The sequence below is a fragment of the Dromaius novaehollandiae genome, chromosome Z, assembly GCF_036370855.1.
Source record: "Dromaius novaehollandiae isolate bDroNov1 chromosome Z, bDroNov1.hap1, whole genome shotgun sequence".
NCBI classification, from domain to species: Eukaryota; Metazoa; Chordata; class Aves; order Casuariiformes; family Dromaiidae; genus Dromaius; species Dromaius novaehollandiae.
This window is the reverse complement of record NC_088132.1, coordinates 32,391,326-32,407,858: the sequence shown is the minus strand read 5'-3', so window position 1 is coordinate 32,407,858 and position 16,533 is coordinate 32,391,326.

Sequence of the window (16,533 nt, the reverse complement as noted above, 5' to 3'; positions counted from 1 at the left end):
TTTCTCATTTTCCTTTGCATCTGCTTCAAAAGCAAATGTAGTTAAACAAGCTGTCAGAATGCTAACACTTAACTCATAGTTAGGTAATGATAAACCTGGCATGAGTTCCTCAAGAACACTTTCAAGTCCTAATATGACACTACAGTTGTTCTAGGGCCAACCTGTAAGCTTTATAGACAATGGTGTTTTTCAATGAAGAAAAACAGTGAAATTACTTCTAATCATGTCTTACATTATCTACTATGGAATTAACAAAAAATCTTAGGATAGTAATTTTTTTTGGCTATTACAAAACCTTTTTATAGCTGAAATATTTCTTCTTATTAAGAGATATTCTTTTCTTTATTGAGCTGTAAGACACCTCCTTTCTCAATGTACTATTTAAATTTTAGTGCAAGTCTACAGGAAAAGATCATGGTGAAACAAAATGCTCTTTTGAAGGAGAAAGAAGTTAACTTAGCATCAGTAGTGCAAACTATAGAATAATGGTTTGCAGGTTAGAGCCACATAAAATATTTTTGAAAAAGGAATACAGAGAAATTCTGCTCTTTCAGAACTGATCTATTGAAATTGTATTCTGTCGTTCCAGAATATATGAAAATGCCTACAACTTTGATTTAATATAAAATGTTTTATTTTGCATTGACTTTAGCATTTTTATTTCCAAGTTGTTTCAGAAAAGTTAAGCAGTATTTATGCTTGTTTAGGAATTTCACTAGGAGCAAAAACATATAGAAGCATATTGATAACATGAATGGGGGGAGCGAGAGTAAACTCCATTGGAAGAGCCAAGAACAATCACATCTTAGTAAGCAGTGATAAATTTTTAACTTGGTCCACAAAAAAGCATGGGAGATGGCAGTAGACAATTCCAGCTGGGTTCCTGTTATGTAATTATGATACATGGTTTAGAGGGGATATAAAGGAATTTAGCTTATTCTTAGGTGATAATAAATAATGTCCTATAAAACTGAAATAAGCCACTTGTGTAACCACAGTTCAACCATGAACCTCTTCACCGCTTAGGTCTTGTGTGCTTAGGTAAGAAATAATCTTCAAAAGTTTGCTACATATATTAATACCTGTCGCAAAATTGACTTTTTGTCTGATAAACTAAAATTCCCAAGCAACATTTTATTCAGATATTTTCAGGAATACCTGAGTACAGATACATATATACGCGCACACACACACACACACACACATTAATACATATAACATACAGGGTAAACCAACTACCAAATACAAGAGGTGGTAACTTTCCAAAGGAGCAGAATTTTTTTTTTTAAGGTAGACCGAAGTGAATAAACATTCATAATAAGCTGAGTATTTATCATTTATGAAAAAGTATTGGGAATTTAGAAAATCCAGAGACTGCAAGAAAAGATAAATCGTCCTTTCCTTGACGACAAGGGACTTTCCTAGATTATGATTATTTAGTGTTTATGAAAGGCTTCCAGACTGTAACCGAATCGCCTGGAGGTGATTCTCAGCAAGTTTAATCCTATATTGAACAAAAAATTCCCTACAAGTAGGTGTTAAGAATATTTTACCCCCCTAATATCAGAGCATTTTGAAAAGAAAACAAATAAAAAAAGGTTTAAGAATTAAGTCAATGACATATAGAGATAATGGTCCCCTGACACTATAAAAAATCCTGAAGCAAGACAAAGTATTTATTTTTGAAGCAGGAAATATTGATTCTGGAACAATATCTCATTTTGTTTGCTATACCAGATAACTGGTGTAAACCTATTCATTTTATCTGATGAATGGTGGTTCACTAAAATGACATTTTCTCACTGCAACTTCTTTAACAAACATTCTGTGGTCAAGCTATCAGAAAACACATGTTTAAAAACCTTATTTAAAATGAGTAGGTAAACCAGAGATCCTAAAAATAATGCAATTGTATCACATGAAAAATTTACCTTCTTTAAACATGCTCACAATTTTTAATTAAAATTTTTTAAAAATATTTTCTGTTACAATGAATTTACAGATTATTACTTTTGTCACTTTCTCCTGTGATTTAAACAAGAAAGTAGGATTATTCCATGGGAAAAACTGTTCTGAATTATATATGCTTTATATATTTTATATGTATATAAATAAAATTCCTTCCACTTTAACCGATGCTTGGGGAAAATACATCTCATCAGAAAGATATGGTTTTTGCCAGTCCTTGATATTAAGCCAGACTGAAATAAACCAAATTCCTTATTAATTGCTTATTAATCTTATAAGAATTTAATGAATGATGTGTTACAGCTATAGCTCTGTAGAAGTTATAGAGGTTACATAGGCTAGATAGGCAGCCATACAGGAACTGTATGTATGGCAGTTTCTGGCCTTAAATTCAGATCTTATGTTTTCCTTGTGCATTCACAGGCTGCAGTCAGACTGCAAGACATATTATAAGAAACACTACAAATTTCTTCCTCCCAAGATATCACAGACATACTGTTTAGTCAAGCAGAAAACAGAGAACAAGAAAATAAGACAGTCTACTTTCCATATGAATTTCCCAAACACAATGAGCAATGTCAGCTTGAATAACTGCACACTTTAAAGGTCTATAAGTAAATATTAAAAATATACAGACAAAATTAACATAAATCAGAAGGCAGTATTACATTTTGTCCTCATTTAAATAAATGGAAGTTATAGCACTAAGTTCAGTGTGACAGGATTTCTGCCTCAGACTCCTGATTGCTCTGACCATAAGTTCTTAAAAACGTATTTTAACACAGAAATTTTTTGTCTATATTTACACAAATTAGGTTGATGAACAATATAAAATTGTATCGTATTCAAATATTGCTTTTATTAAGTAAAATCAGTCTATTTAGAAGCTGAAGGTGGTATACTAGATTATTCAAGACTGTTTTCCCAATGATCTCCTCCTTTTGTCCCTCTCTTTGAAAAGGTGTACAAAGCAGGCATAATTTTTCTTCCCTTTCAGCTATCCTTAACACTTTTGCTCATAAATTTCTTACAGGTCTTATCTTGTTCCTCTTTTTAATTGTAACCTACAAAAATATGTGTACAAACATGCTTCTGAATAGCTAAATAATATCCACAAAGAATATTCCCTGTGTTATCTGGGATGCTGCAGCTCTATCCACGCTTTCCATTCCAATACACTTTCCCTCACTAAATGCTCATCGGGGGATTACTTGGTTTGTCTCTGACTGCACGGATCCCCAGCTGGTTTACCAGTCCTGTTGTAGTCTACTGGGATACTCTGCTTGGAGAATGGACTGGAGTTGGGACTCACTTTGCCTGACAAGAAAATACAGCCGTATTATACGAGCAATAGAGAAAGGTAAATTAGGACTAGTTTATGAGCTTTTTTCTCCCCATGAAGTGCTTATAATACAAGTAACATTTGGACTCCTCAGAAAATGGTTCCTCTATGTCCTGCCCCAGGCTGTCTTGCAATTAAACAACTTCCAATGACCAGCAATTTCAGTGAATGTAAAAAGAACATATAAGAATTAATAAATAAGCACATATGAATTAATGAATAAGCACAAGGATAAGAGTATTAATGCTGGCCAAAATAAAATTCAAATGAGACTTTGCTCCCAAGTATTTTTAATGGTTCAAACAATGTGCAAAAAAATGAAAAGATCGCATAGTCCTGTTGGATTGCTAATCAACTGTAAAAAAATAGATACAAATCAACCCCCTAGGAATTCCAAATGTGGACACTTTATTAGAAGGCAAAAGGTTATACACAATTAATCTATTTACAATACTCTGGCAGCAGTATGCAAGCCAGTGGGAATATCTAAAAGAAAAGAATAGATCTGTAGCCGTTGCTTTCTCCACCACAAAGTCAATTAATGAATATTAAAATATACAGGCCCAGGCTAGCCTTCATTTAGAGGTGCTATTATCATCTTAACATAGGGATACAAAACTGTAAACCTGCCAAAGTTATAAAAACTTTTCTAATTGTTTTGACAATAAATACCACAGGAAAATATCAGGTAGTAAACAAAACAGATCTGTAACAAATGCAAATACTAATGAGCAATTTCTTTCCTACAAAGTTCTTCTTAAAAGAAGATGAATATTTCTGAGACTATGTTAAAAATGAAGGCAGAGCACCTGCCATGACAGATGTGTTATCAGGCAGCAGCTGCAGGAACAAGAGAAAGGACAAAAAAGAATCTAATTGAGTGGTATTTAGGAAGAATAATTTGTAAGGAATAGACCATAAAAAAATGTGGGTCACAGGGGGAAAAAAGTAGTGAAAGTATTATTCATATTCTTAAGAACACTAGACTCTGTGACAAAAATTTGGATTCAGAAGACAAAGTGAACCATATTAATTCACCTCAGCAAGATTTTAAAAGAGAAAAGCTTAAAACTGGCTGCCAGATTTTCAGAAATGTTCAACACCCTGCAGGTATGATTGACTGGAGATATTCAGTCCTTTGAAATCAGTGCATTTAGGTCTTTGATTCTGATCTTAAGAATTTAAAAATCAATTTTGAAAATGCAGTCCTCAGTTTTCCCACAAATAGTTTTCGATTTTTTTTCCTCACAGTTGGCAGGTTTTCTCTTTTAAGGAATGATAGTAAGATAATGCAATCAGAATTTGTCATGCAAGTTGCTTAATAGCATGATCCAGCTGAAATAGCAACTCTTCATTAGAGATATGGTTTTGTTCATACCAAATCTCTCTTGAAGAATAAATTGCCCATAAGGCAGAAGGATGACTTTCACATAATCCAAAGGTAATGTCAACTGCATCCAATTATACTGAATATATGGCTAGAAAATTTATAGATAAGTTCTTGAAACTTCTACCTGCTGAGGTATTTGACAAATCTACCCTCTCTTATGAGGGAGCTTAATGAAAATCTATATGGTAAAAATGTAAGTTTTTCTCTTTTCTCAGTATTCTCTGGTTATAGTTACTGTAAATCTCTAAGAAAAATAAGTAACAATGGTTTCCTAAGAGTAACAGAATACTATACTCACTAACAGCACAGCTTCTATTTTAGGTTGTATATAAAACAGACAAGATATTATTCTGGATTGCATAAAAACAGAAAACGTGCTAGATTACCACTCTATGTTTAACATAAACAGATATGTATTAGTATTTGAATTTTTTCATTTAATAAGTAAAGATTAATTATCATGGCATTTTGTGCTTAGATCACAGTCTGCAATTATCCCTGATATGCGGGAAATTGCAGAGTGTTTTGCATGAAGCCAAGAGGCACTTTTTCAAACTTCGGGTTAAAAAGAATCTGTTGTAAATAATTTTTTTTTTTACTCTTCTTGTATTATTATATAATGTGTAGCTACTCTATTTCATGTATAAAATAAATTATTGTAAATGATTAATACATGTGGAAAATATCGTACCTCTAACAATTTTTCCATCACTGAACAAAAGCTCTTACCTTTTTATCTGGACATTTCATTTTTTAAACAGATCAGCCTTTTAAACAGATTTTGATCTCTGATTTTCTGGTGTAATATCTGAGCAATGCAATGGAAACAATGGTATTACATCCTCCTCCCACATGTAATCTAAGACTTTTACCTTCCAGCTCTATTGAGTGATATGTTGTTTTGACACCTCGAAATAGTGGGGCTTTCTTCCTCTATTTATAAAATAATGCTTACAGAAACACCAAGATTTGCAATATCATAAGTTTCAAACTGTCATTATTAATATTCTTAATTTTAGTAGCTCCAGGTAAATCTGAGTGTTCTCTTCCCTCCCATTCCTCACACTAAGATACCAAGTTGTCCCATGCTATGAAATGTAACCAGCACACTCTGAACCGGCGATCCAGGCAGGTTAAGAAGATGTCAAGAGAAACAGGATACTGATGGGGTAGGAGAGGGTGGCAAAACGGATCGACTGTCTTATGTTCCTGCTGGCTCTGAAGATGAGCTTTGGTCTGGAAGAGTTTCCCTGCAAGTTGCAACAGAAGGAAGGTTTGCATTTTGTTTTCGTTTTAAGATTTGCCTTTCAAACTGAATGATTATTTACAGGTATACAAACGGAAAGACCAGATTAAACTAAAAAAAAATACGATTGCTTGTTTCAGGCAATAAGACTAGGGCTTGACTCATAAATTTCAGACTCTTAGAGCTGGTAATCTGACTGTCGCACCATTTCTCCCTTGTAAGTCTCATCTAGCATTAGTTCTTTCCAAGTCTTTCATCCTGAGGCTCTGTATTTTGCCAGCTTTTTCTCCTGATACGTCAGTTTCCAAGCTGAATTTTCCTTTCTCCTCAGCTCATAATTCTAAAATCCTCCTGAATTATATTATTGCTCAAATTTACTATTATTTACAAATTGAATGATCTTCTTGTCTCCTCCCTCTTCCAGATTGTTAAGAGATGTTGAATTCATCTCCCTCACCTTGATACACACGATTTCACTTGGTTTCATTATGGTCGCATTTCCAGCCCATGTTCTCACCTCCCATAGGAGAAAAGTTTGACATGATCCTGGATCACTCCCCTCTCTGCACCATGTGCAAGCAAGAGCTGCTCCACCGCATGCTGCAGAGTGCTTGCCGGTGGCCCCAGGGGAGGAAAGGGGGGACACCTGGGGTACCTGCAGTTGTCTGCAAAGTGACAGGCTGCTTCTGCTGCTGCTGTGTGACTAGGCCCCTGCAGCTACTGATTTGGCCACCCCAGCGCTCCTTGTACCTTAACAGATTACTTCTGTACTGGACTGTAAGCCAGCAGTGCAGGAGAAGTTTAGTTTTCAGTCTGCAGTCTCTGACTGGTGACTCTACTAGAGCTGTGTTTAGTGACTCCACCAGAGGAAAGAGAGTGGGCCTGATATAACTGTTTTACAGACTAGATCCAGGTCAAAACCCACTGTTTAGACTAAGTGTATTCAAGAATCATAACTCCAAAAGAAATATGATCCTAAAAAATAATGAGCCAGATCCTCACCTGGTAGACATCATTCCTCCAGCTGCAGGGAAACTGATCTGACTTCCACCAGTTGAGGCCATTCTTACCTCATCTACTTTCAAGGCTACAAAGCTGAAAATGAAGCACAAAATTATACTAAAATTTCATCCTATAACTCCAGCAAAATTATGAAAGTAAAAAATGGGCATTATCAGCTAAATTTTAAAGAGCTTTAAATGTCTTTCACTAAAGCTTCCCTAAGCATTTTTGCTAGTAAGTGGTATGGTGCCTTCAGAACACTTAACACGTCTCTCTGGCTTTAGCTCATCTGCTTTTTTTCTTACTTGAGCACATATCGAAGACATTTAAAATAATTCCCCAAAGGTTTTGGAATGAGCAAAACCGAAGTTATATTTGCTGTGGGGAATTAGCAAATCTGGTTCTTTGCATATCCCCATGTAATTATACTGTTAGCCACAGGGTGAAGAAAAAGGCCAGTGCCACAGATTAAAATGTCTTTACATTAATAAAATGATGGTAAAATGCTTGACATTCCCAGGAAGACCTAAATTCAGACCAAATTTAATACTGTATAGTCTATCTACTTCCTTTATATGTTATAAATCTTTTGAATTTGAACAATGTATAGTTTACTAATGACTTAAAACTCTAACCTGGAATTGTGTGGTCGAAGAGATTCAAATTCTACTCTTCAGATCCACTGAATGTAATGCTTTATTTTAGCTGAAAATAGGCTCCAAATATGTTTTATGTTACTAATGATGGTTCTAAGCAGAACCATCACTACTTCTCCAACCCCTGTGGCTCTGTAAAGCTGAACCCTGTTTCTGAGCATTTGAACAATGATTGACTGAATATTGCTAATCACCGGCCATCCTGAAAGAGAAACTTCAATAAGCTTCTTTAGTGGTTGTTGGAACTCAGCTAATTAAAGAAAAAGAATCCCCCTGCATTGTAACTGGCAGCTCCCATGCCGGACTGGAAAATGCTTCATAAGTAAACACGCATGATGAAACTGCTTCCGTCTTTTTACTAGGAGTAAAGATAACGCACATTCTGATATCACAGTTTGCATTATCATGGGAGGAAGAATCTTATTGATGGATGGTTTGGGAAATATGGAGGTGCATTTCAGCATCTAGCAAAGCTAGAAATAAAACTTGTAAAATACCTTTTCTTTTCCTAGAGAAATGAAGTCATAATGCAGATGGAAAGTACTGCTTCATTGCTTGACACTAAACATTTCATTCCCTTAGGGAGGAGGAGGACATGTAAAAATAATCTCTGCACTTTTTCAGCAGCAGTTTCCTATTACCCAACCATTTCAGAAAAATAAAAATTGACCTAAACCATGGCTCAGGACTCAAACCAACCACAAAACTTTTATTAGTAACAAGCAAATTGAGTAATATTTTGACATCAATTTTTGAAGTCTTTCTATTAAGGAAGCAGCACCAAAAATGAGTGAAAGAAATCTAAGAAATACTGGAAATGCTGTAAAGCATACTTGTCTTTGATATTTTCAGCCTGCTTACTTAACAAAAGAGGTTCAGATAAGACCAGACATGCTTATGCAAGCTGGATTAAACTTGTGAGCTAAACTGTTAGTCATCAAAATAAAATGTAATATTCCAAGAAATTCAGTTTTTCACTTTTCAACATCTTTATCTACCTTTTCTTCTTGAGTGTCTATCTCTTTAGCATCTTATTTCTCTTTCTCATGCTTTAGCCCTCTCCATCTTTTGCTTTACAACACTCTTATTTTCCTTAGTTATTTTAGCTGAGACTTGAAATCCAGTAAATATTTTTGCTGAGTTTTAATCAGCTTTAATATTCTTCAAAAGAGGATGTGGATTCTGGTTACACTGACTGGTATAAATGCTTTTCCCCGACTCTCTCATCATTTTATATCAGTAGCACTGTTTATCACAAGTAGTCATCATTGCAAAGTACTTTTCAACATAGTCAGCAGGTTGCTGAAGTTATTTTGAGGAAGTCTCCTGCATTTTAATTACATTTTTGTTATTGCATAGAATGAAGACTTAGAAATCAAGAGTGTATGGATGCAACTCGGTGTTAAATGTCTGAACATTTAGATAACTGTAACACATTGCATTTATACAGCAGTACGTAGAAACAGAAAATGAGATTTAGGCCTAACCAAATACTGAGTAAAAGACATTGTCTATGTTAATATTTTGGAAGTTCTACTTTTTAACGTACTCCTAATGCTGGCATACTTTAAGCAAAAAAGTTTAATGTGCTGAAATTCTCTTATTAGAGACTTCATTTCTTATTATAAAGTATTGTTCTGTTTGTTTTCAATATTTACATTAATCACTGTAAATTAAGACCTATGGTAAGGAAAGGTATAAGGTGAGGTGTTTTTTGTCCAGCTCTGGGCTCCCCAGTACAAGAGAGACATGGAGCTACTGGAGCGAGTCCAGCATAGGGCTATGAAGATAGAGGTCCCTTCCAACCTCAACCATCCCGTGATTCTGAGAAACTGAAGAGAATGTGAATGCAAGGTAAGGCTGGTAGAACTACCAGTATTACTGCCTTGTGAATTCAACATGTAACATTTGCCACAGCTTCAGTCGACTGCTGTAACGTCTGATACAGGTTTAACCTGTTTGAAGACCACCAGTGAGTCTATGTATAGCGGTGGTCTTCAAAACAATTCAAGCAAAACTGGCCTGCCCTAAATTCTGTACTGCTGCTGCAAGACTGCTACCAGTCCTGAGTCAGCTATCTTGGCAGTGATTGTATTATACTGCACTCAAACACTGGCGGAAGGTCTAGTTTAGACTTAATACTCTTAAAGGATTTACAAAGTCTGCCACTAAACAGATCTGTGTGAGTACAAACCTAACACACTCGTGAAACTCTTAGCTGGCCTGTTGTGAGGATGATAGGCAGCTATTGATCTGATATTGACTCTTAAAATGTTTGCAGTGATCTTTATGCACTGAAGCTCTTAGATGCTGAAACCTGCACACAGGAAAGGGTGTTCAGCTTACCTACAGTGCTACGAGCTACTCAACAAATCTCCACTTTCTGTCTCCTTCCTAAGACCCCTCCTCCTTAAGCTCTCTGCCTGAGTTCTTGTGCAAGTGTACATGCCCATTTATTAGCAAAATTTGGTGTTAGCTGAAGCAATATCAGGTTCCTGACTAACATGTGAAAAAAATACAAATTTGTTTCAGATAATGAGAATTTTCAGGTAAGTGACATTTGGATAATTGGGACTATGCTCTAGTTATATCCCAATGGCCTCGTTATATGCTTTATCTTCTCTCAATCAAAAATCTTTGTTTTTTTCTCCTTTTATATTCTCAGCAGTTCTTTCGGGAGATAAAGTTAGCAGACACATTTTCCTAACATAGAAATACCTCCTTCACCATTTTTCTTTCTATTAGTATTTAAATAAATCTATCTCTGCCATTGAATATGGGAGAAGACATAGACTCAATGTTTTGATCTTAAAAAGACTGGGCTAATGCAATTCTAATTCAGGTAAGAACCATTATCTCTCCCTTAGAGTAAAAGTTTGAAAACACCCTTTATAAGGAGAATATAAACGATACATCAAAAATATGGTGACAGGCAGTAATAATGGTTCTTAAAAGCCATATATATAAGGAATCCTGGTGTTAACTGAGTAAATGCTTAGGGACACTTCATGCATTTATAGAATTCATTTATCTTGTACTAACTGCAGGGAGGAACAAGGATGTTATCTTTAGAGAGATGACACCTGCAAACTTTTGTGCCTTCCAACTCATACCCTCCATTTGGCTGACACTTCCATGCCTGCAGACGTTTGCAAAGCCAATAAGATAGCAGTACAAATTATTCAAGTAATAACGCAGCTATGAACATCTATGGCATGTTGTTCTCTAGCCTTTGTAAATGCTGCTCCAAGTCTACATCTACCTCTGCATCACTCTCCTGGGCATTAATATTGATATCTAGGACATCTTCCAGGAATTACACAGGACATAAAACCACTGTAGCATTAGAGTACTCATCTTTAGGCCAACTTCTTACCGTCAGAGTTCTCTTCCCTATGGGTTGTTTCATTTTTGTGTGATTACTCTGGTTAGTTGAAAATCCTGAAAATGGATGTGGCAACTTCTCCCACAGCAGCATAACAGTGACCTTAATTTCTATTGCAGCTGCTGAATAAGGCCCTTTTACTTTTCCTCCTATGCAAGGGAAAAAGTGAAAGCACTGACTGAGACATGATAGACATTATCAATACATGATGTGAAAGTCTAATGCTCACCACAAGAGGTCAATTTAGTGCTGAAAGGTTGTGAACTCAAGTGAAGTCAAGTATTTCCTGAGTACTCTTATAAATACTGTCCATTCAATTCAAATATCTGTTCTCATGCCTGTTTGGCAAATGTGTTTTTCATCTTTATTTTCCCTGCAGATCAGTTAGTTACAGATTAGAATGACTGAAATACAATGTGTGGCGGACTGATGAATGAATTTTTTGCCTTAAACATTTCTTGGTGCATGGGGTGCAGGCAGGCCACAACGACTGAGCTGCTGCGACCCCTGAAAAGGTCTCCCTGCGACCACCCGGGACACACCGAGCCTGCACTGAACGAGACCGCAATCGGGCAGAGACTTTGGGATCTGGACTGTAAATTATTGTCCGTTTTTAGAACAACTTCTATAAAACCTGCTTGGCATGAATGGCTAAATTTGCTGAAGCCTTAGGCCGCACTCCCTAGTACAGTGAGAAAGGGCCCAGAGCTGGTGCAGGCGGGAATGATAAGGGCGTTACCAGCAATTTGCATTCCTGTGCACTGCTGAAACAGTGCTAATTGCTGAAGTTATCACCTTCTTTGTCAGGACCTTGAGAGCTAATGGCTGGACCCAAGAATGGAGACACACCTGTCAGCAGAAACGGCAACAGTAAACGGCCTACCTAGGGACAGTGAGGAGACCCAATAAGGAGCAGGAGACCCCAGACCTAAATATTACTATTGGTCTGAACTACCACGTGAGGGGTGGGAAAACTTAATTTGAAAAAGCTATAATTGCCGAGGGATTTCTTTGTTCGGCCCCCCCCATCTCTTTCTCACTCCCTCTCTCGGCCCTCACTCCTCGTCCCTCGTCGGAGGCCCCCAGCTTGAGCTGTGATTCGAGCGGAGTCAGCGGAACATCATCGGCCTCGGAGTGGTGGTAGCTAGCTTCCTCTCTCCTTTTCCAGCTTTTCTCTATCTTTTCCCCTTACCCTTGTTCCCTTTTTCCCTTCGCCTCCCCCCCCCCCCCCACACGCCTTTTCTCCCCACTTCGTGGAAAATAAAGGTAAAAGGTTGTACGATATTTGACCGGTTTTAGCGTCTTAATCTCGTCCTTGGGATCGTAACGAAACCCTCCCGATACTGGATCGGGACACAATGGCAAAAAGATTTTGCAGGGTCTCTGATCTGTTGCCTTCATGGAGCTGCAGTCCTACTCCAGAGCTGGTCAGAGCACAAAACAAACATTTTGGCATCACCACTGAGGGAGCTCTGCTACTATATTTGCACTTGGGACTGTGAGGAGTTTTTTGCATGGAGGAAAATATTTATAAGTTGTCTAACAATGTTAATTCAGACTAATAGCTTGTCAAAAGCAGCAGATGTTAAAGACAAAAAATGTATAACTGCCCCTTAATTTCACTAAATCTAAAAGGCTTGTATAGGGATAAAGTTCAGTAATCAGCAGTTGGGTTGGATTTGAAATTAATCAATTAAAACTGATGCAGCCAGAAGCTTGAGCAAAATGAAAAGAGAACTGACTAAGCTGACCACCACATCTATTTGATTTGGCATTGATAGAAGAAAGCAAGCTGTCTGAGCTTTACTATTCCCTAATGTAGTAGTACCTCTCAGAATCAGTCAGGTCTCATTTTCTGAACATAAGACGTTCCTGACCAAACTAAACCTGAGAAACCCAGGACAGATAACACCAGTGCCAACTCTGCTGAACAGCTACCAAAAGGTAAGACTTATTTTCTGCTGTCAGATTATTTTTACTCTTGTTTCACTCTTACTGCCTTTCCTTACTCTATTTTTTGTTTACCTTCTTCTAGAAAAGAATTTCACTTAGCCAACCAGACTGCATCTTTTGCAATAGGGATGTGACAAGTCTTTTCACAAAGGCAACTAAAAGCAGTATCTTAAACAGACTGAACACTAATATATCATAGATCACAGAATAATAGAGGTTGGAGACCACCTCACGAGGTCATCTGATCCAACCTTTGGTTCAAAGCAAAGTCAGCCGCATTTGCTATGTTTCGGAGTATCTGGTATCTTTCTTTAGCAGTGGAATTTCCTTATAACGATGCTCCAAAGCTGAGGGGAAAGAAAGTAAACTTAGTTGTTAAAATAAAAGCCTTACTTAATGTTTTACATTTCAAAGGCTTAAACTGTTTCCCCCATTTTTTATGCTTAAAAAAGCTTCAGAAAGGTTTTTTGGTACTAGTATTTGTCTCAGTAAGACCACCCTAAGATCTCTGAACTTTAAACCCTGAGCAGTGTTTAGCGCTTGCTATGTAAGGAGCAAGCAACATTAACTTAGTTTTCTCTCTAGACCAACTGTTTTTGTCACTACGCTTCAAACCCAGCATTATTCAAGATTTTCCATAAATACATAGGGATCCACATGAAATGTTGGGACTTTACTGAAAGCTTGCCTCCAAGCATATCATCCATGGCTAAGGAGGAAGAGCACTAGCATAAGGGTGAAAATTGTGTTAATAAGAAGATATAATGATGGGGGCTTGCAGGTTTTGAGGGAAGGAGCTATACTAAGTGGAAAAATGACAAAGAGCGAGTGAAAGACATTCTGAGTTCTGTGCTAACCTACCTAGTACCAGAGACATTTATTACAGGAGAGTAGATTGAAGCTAACAAATACAGGCCTTCTCTGACTTTAAAGTGAATGACAGAGAAAGAAAAAGGAGTCCTGCAAAAATGAGACATAGGGAAGCTACTGCTCTTGATGCAGCCATGAACTTAGGCACACATGCTCTACTAAATCAAAACACTTTCTCAGCACAGAAATATTTGCATATTTGAATTTGCAACATAGCAGAACACCTTGGCCAGTGAGTTACTGGTCTAATACATGTTTAATTATGTACAGAAAGTAGCCTAGCCTTGGATGTGAATAACATCAGTTTGTGGTTAGGAGACTTTTCTAATGTGCTCAGGTCCATCTCAAACAGAGCAACAATTTCTGATCAGGTCCTGCATATGTCCAATGCATTGTCCTAATCATTAGTCTGTTCTTTGGGGATATGCAGAGCAGCACAGTTTAGAAAGTCTTGTCCTGCAGCTCTTTCTTCTGTGTACCTGACCTGACTGGTACTCTGAAGCCACCTCTATGATAGCAGATATCTACCAAAAACCAAAGAAATCCAGCTAACATTCATAGCCCCTGGAAAAATGATTCCCAAAACTGCTAAACTTTTACAATATCCCTGGACTACCTTTGATCCAGACAAGTGAGCACACTCCCAAACAATATGCATGCATGATTTGTGGGTTAGCATGGACTGGACCCCATTCTCAGTAGGCAGTTGGTATGATTCCACTTTAATTTGAAGAATAAGAGAGTTTTCTAGCATGCAGATGGGCTGGTCCATTTGGCTTCAGTTCCTCAGAAATTTTTCAGTCCTGTTCCAAAGCTGAGCACTTTCCTGTTAGTGGGATTCAAATGGAAAGGGAATTTAGGTGCCTTCAGGTTAGGTAGATTCTAGATAGGAAGCCTAACAGTAAATGAAAGCATTCAGAGCAACAGTCATATTTTATCTATTTAAAGATCAAACCCTAACTCAACAAATTCATATTTTAAAAAAAGCCAGACATCCTCTTAGTTTTTTTTTCAATATGAACAGTGATCTGTTTAAAAAAAACCCACACTTCAGGTAGGACAGAGTGAAATTTGTATGCCTTCGCTTATGCCCATTTTAGCAGTATGAACGTTTCTTGCATCAGACTTGGATATACTTAATAATGTTATAGTTCATTCTGTGGCTTTGTAGAAGTGAAGATATTTTGCTTCAGCTGATTTCTCTTCTCTGAAGCGAGAAAGTAAACCAGTGCAATGAACAGAAAGATTTTTTAGACCAGAAATAGAGTTAGAGAAGTAATGAAAAATTTATGAATAACATGTTATATTTCATGTGGTCAGTCTTTATGATCCATGTAAGCAGAATAAAAAGGTAAAATACTTAACTGTTTTTATTTTACTGTTTTTACTGCTAAGGATTAAGACTGTTCAACTTAGACACCAAAGTGCAAATGTTGGTATGGGAACAACAAATCGATTTCCCTAGATTACTTTTTTGAAGTCAGCAGCATGACATTCCAAAGTCAGATGTACATAACAATATGTATTTATCAAGTATTTACTTAGGAGTTTGGGGCATTTAAATTAAAAATTAATCACTATTTTCTTTTTCTTTTTTAATACTGGACACAGTTTTTAGGCATGTTAACTAGGTCATATTCAGTTGCATAGGGTTAAAAAAGTGAAAGAAAAGACACTGTCCTTGAATCTTTGACCAGCTTTAAGTAAGAGATCATGTTTTTCTAACTATCTTGCAGGAGAACAACTGGAAACCTACTTCTGTTTGTTTGGTACTGTGACTTTAATGAATGAAAAAAGGTTTTAGAAAATGCAGACACTCCTCTAAGAGTTAACTGAGATATAAGGTACAGACCAAGGAGGGACTTTATACAAACTTTGCATGTGGAAATGTTAAATGGACATCATTAGAAAGTTTGGATAATAGGCATTCAGTGCATCATTTTGAAGCTCAGTGACCTTTCATGAGATGTATTCGAAATCATTCATGAAGTCTTTTTGTGTGATCTCCTGAGATTTATAGGGTGGGTTTTTTTAGTGTTTTCTGCAGCCTAAAGCTAGAGATGCTACAAGACTAGTTGCATTCTCTTGCCTAATGTAATGGGCCTTGAAATTAAAACATACATACATTTTACAGCATAATAAACAATCCCATTTCCAGATATTAAAACTCACAGCTCAAAACTTTTCCACGCAGAAAGCAAAACTTTGAAAAACCTTTCCCTCTATTTAAATTTTTATTCAGATGTTGAATATATATAAAATTTCATGAGCCCATTAAATTTTCTGGGTAGCCTTTTAAGGGGCACTAGTTACATGCTGTTAGCTAATGGCTATACATTTGTGTATAATAGATAAATATCTACTATAATTGCTATACATAACTACACATTTAGAAGCAGTTGAAAGCACAGTGATATTAAATCTAACCTAGAGCTTTTTAGCATTTCCTCTGACAATTTTCTGTTATGGGATTATTCATTCCAAAGTGCTAGATCTACAAATGAAACAGTGAGAGTGCTCCCAGTCCTGATAATCATGCAACATAAAGGGCTTGAAGTTCTAGCTGTAGCCGGGTAAGTTACAGAATACGTGAATTTGCTTAGGAAATGACAGGTGTAATGCACATGGAAGTGCCATCTAGTAGGGACAGCTGTCAGTGGGACTAGGTTAATTCAGGGGTTTTGACAGATTTCACCTGTGGGTCATTATTTTATCCACATA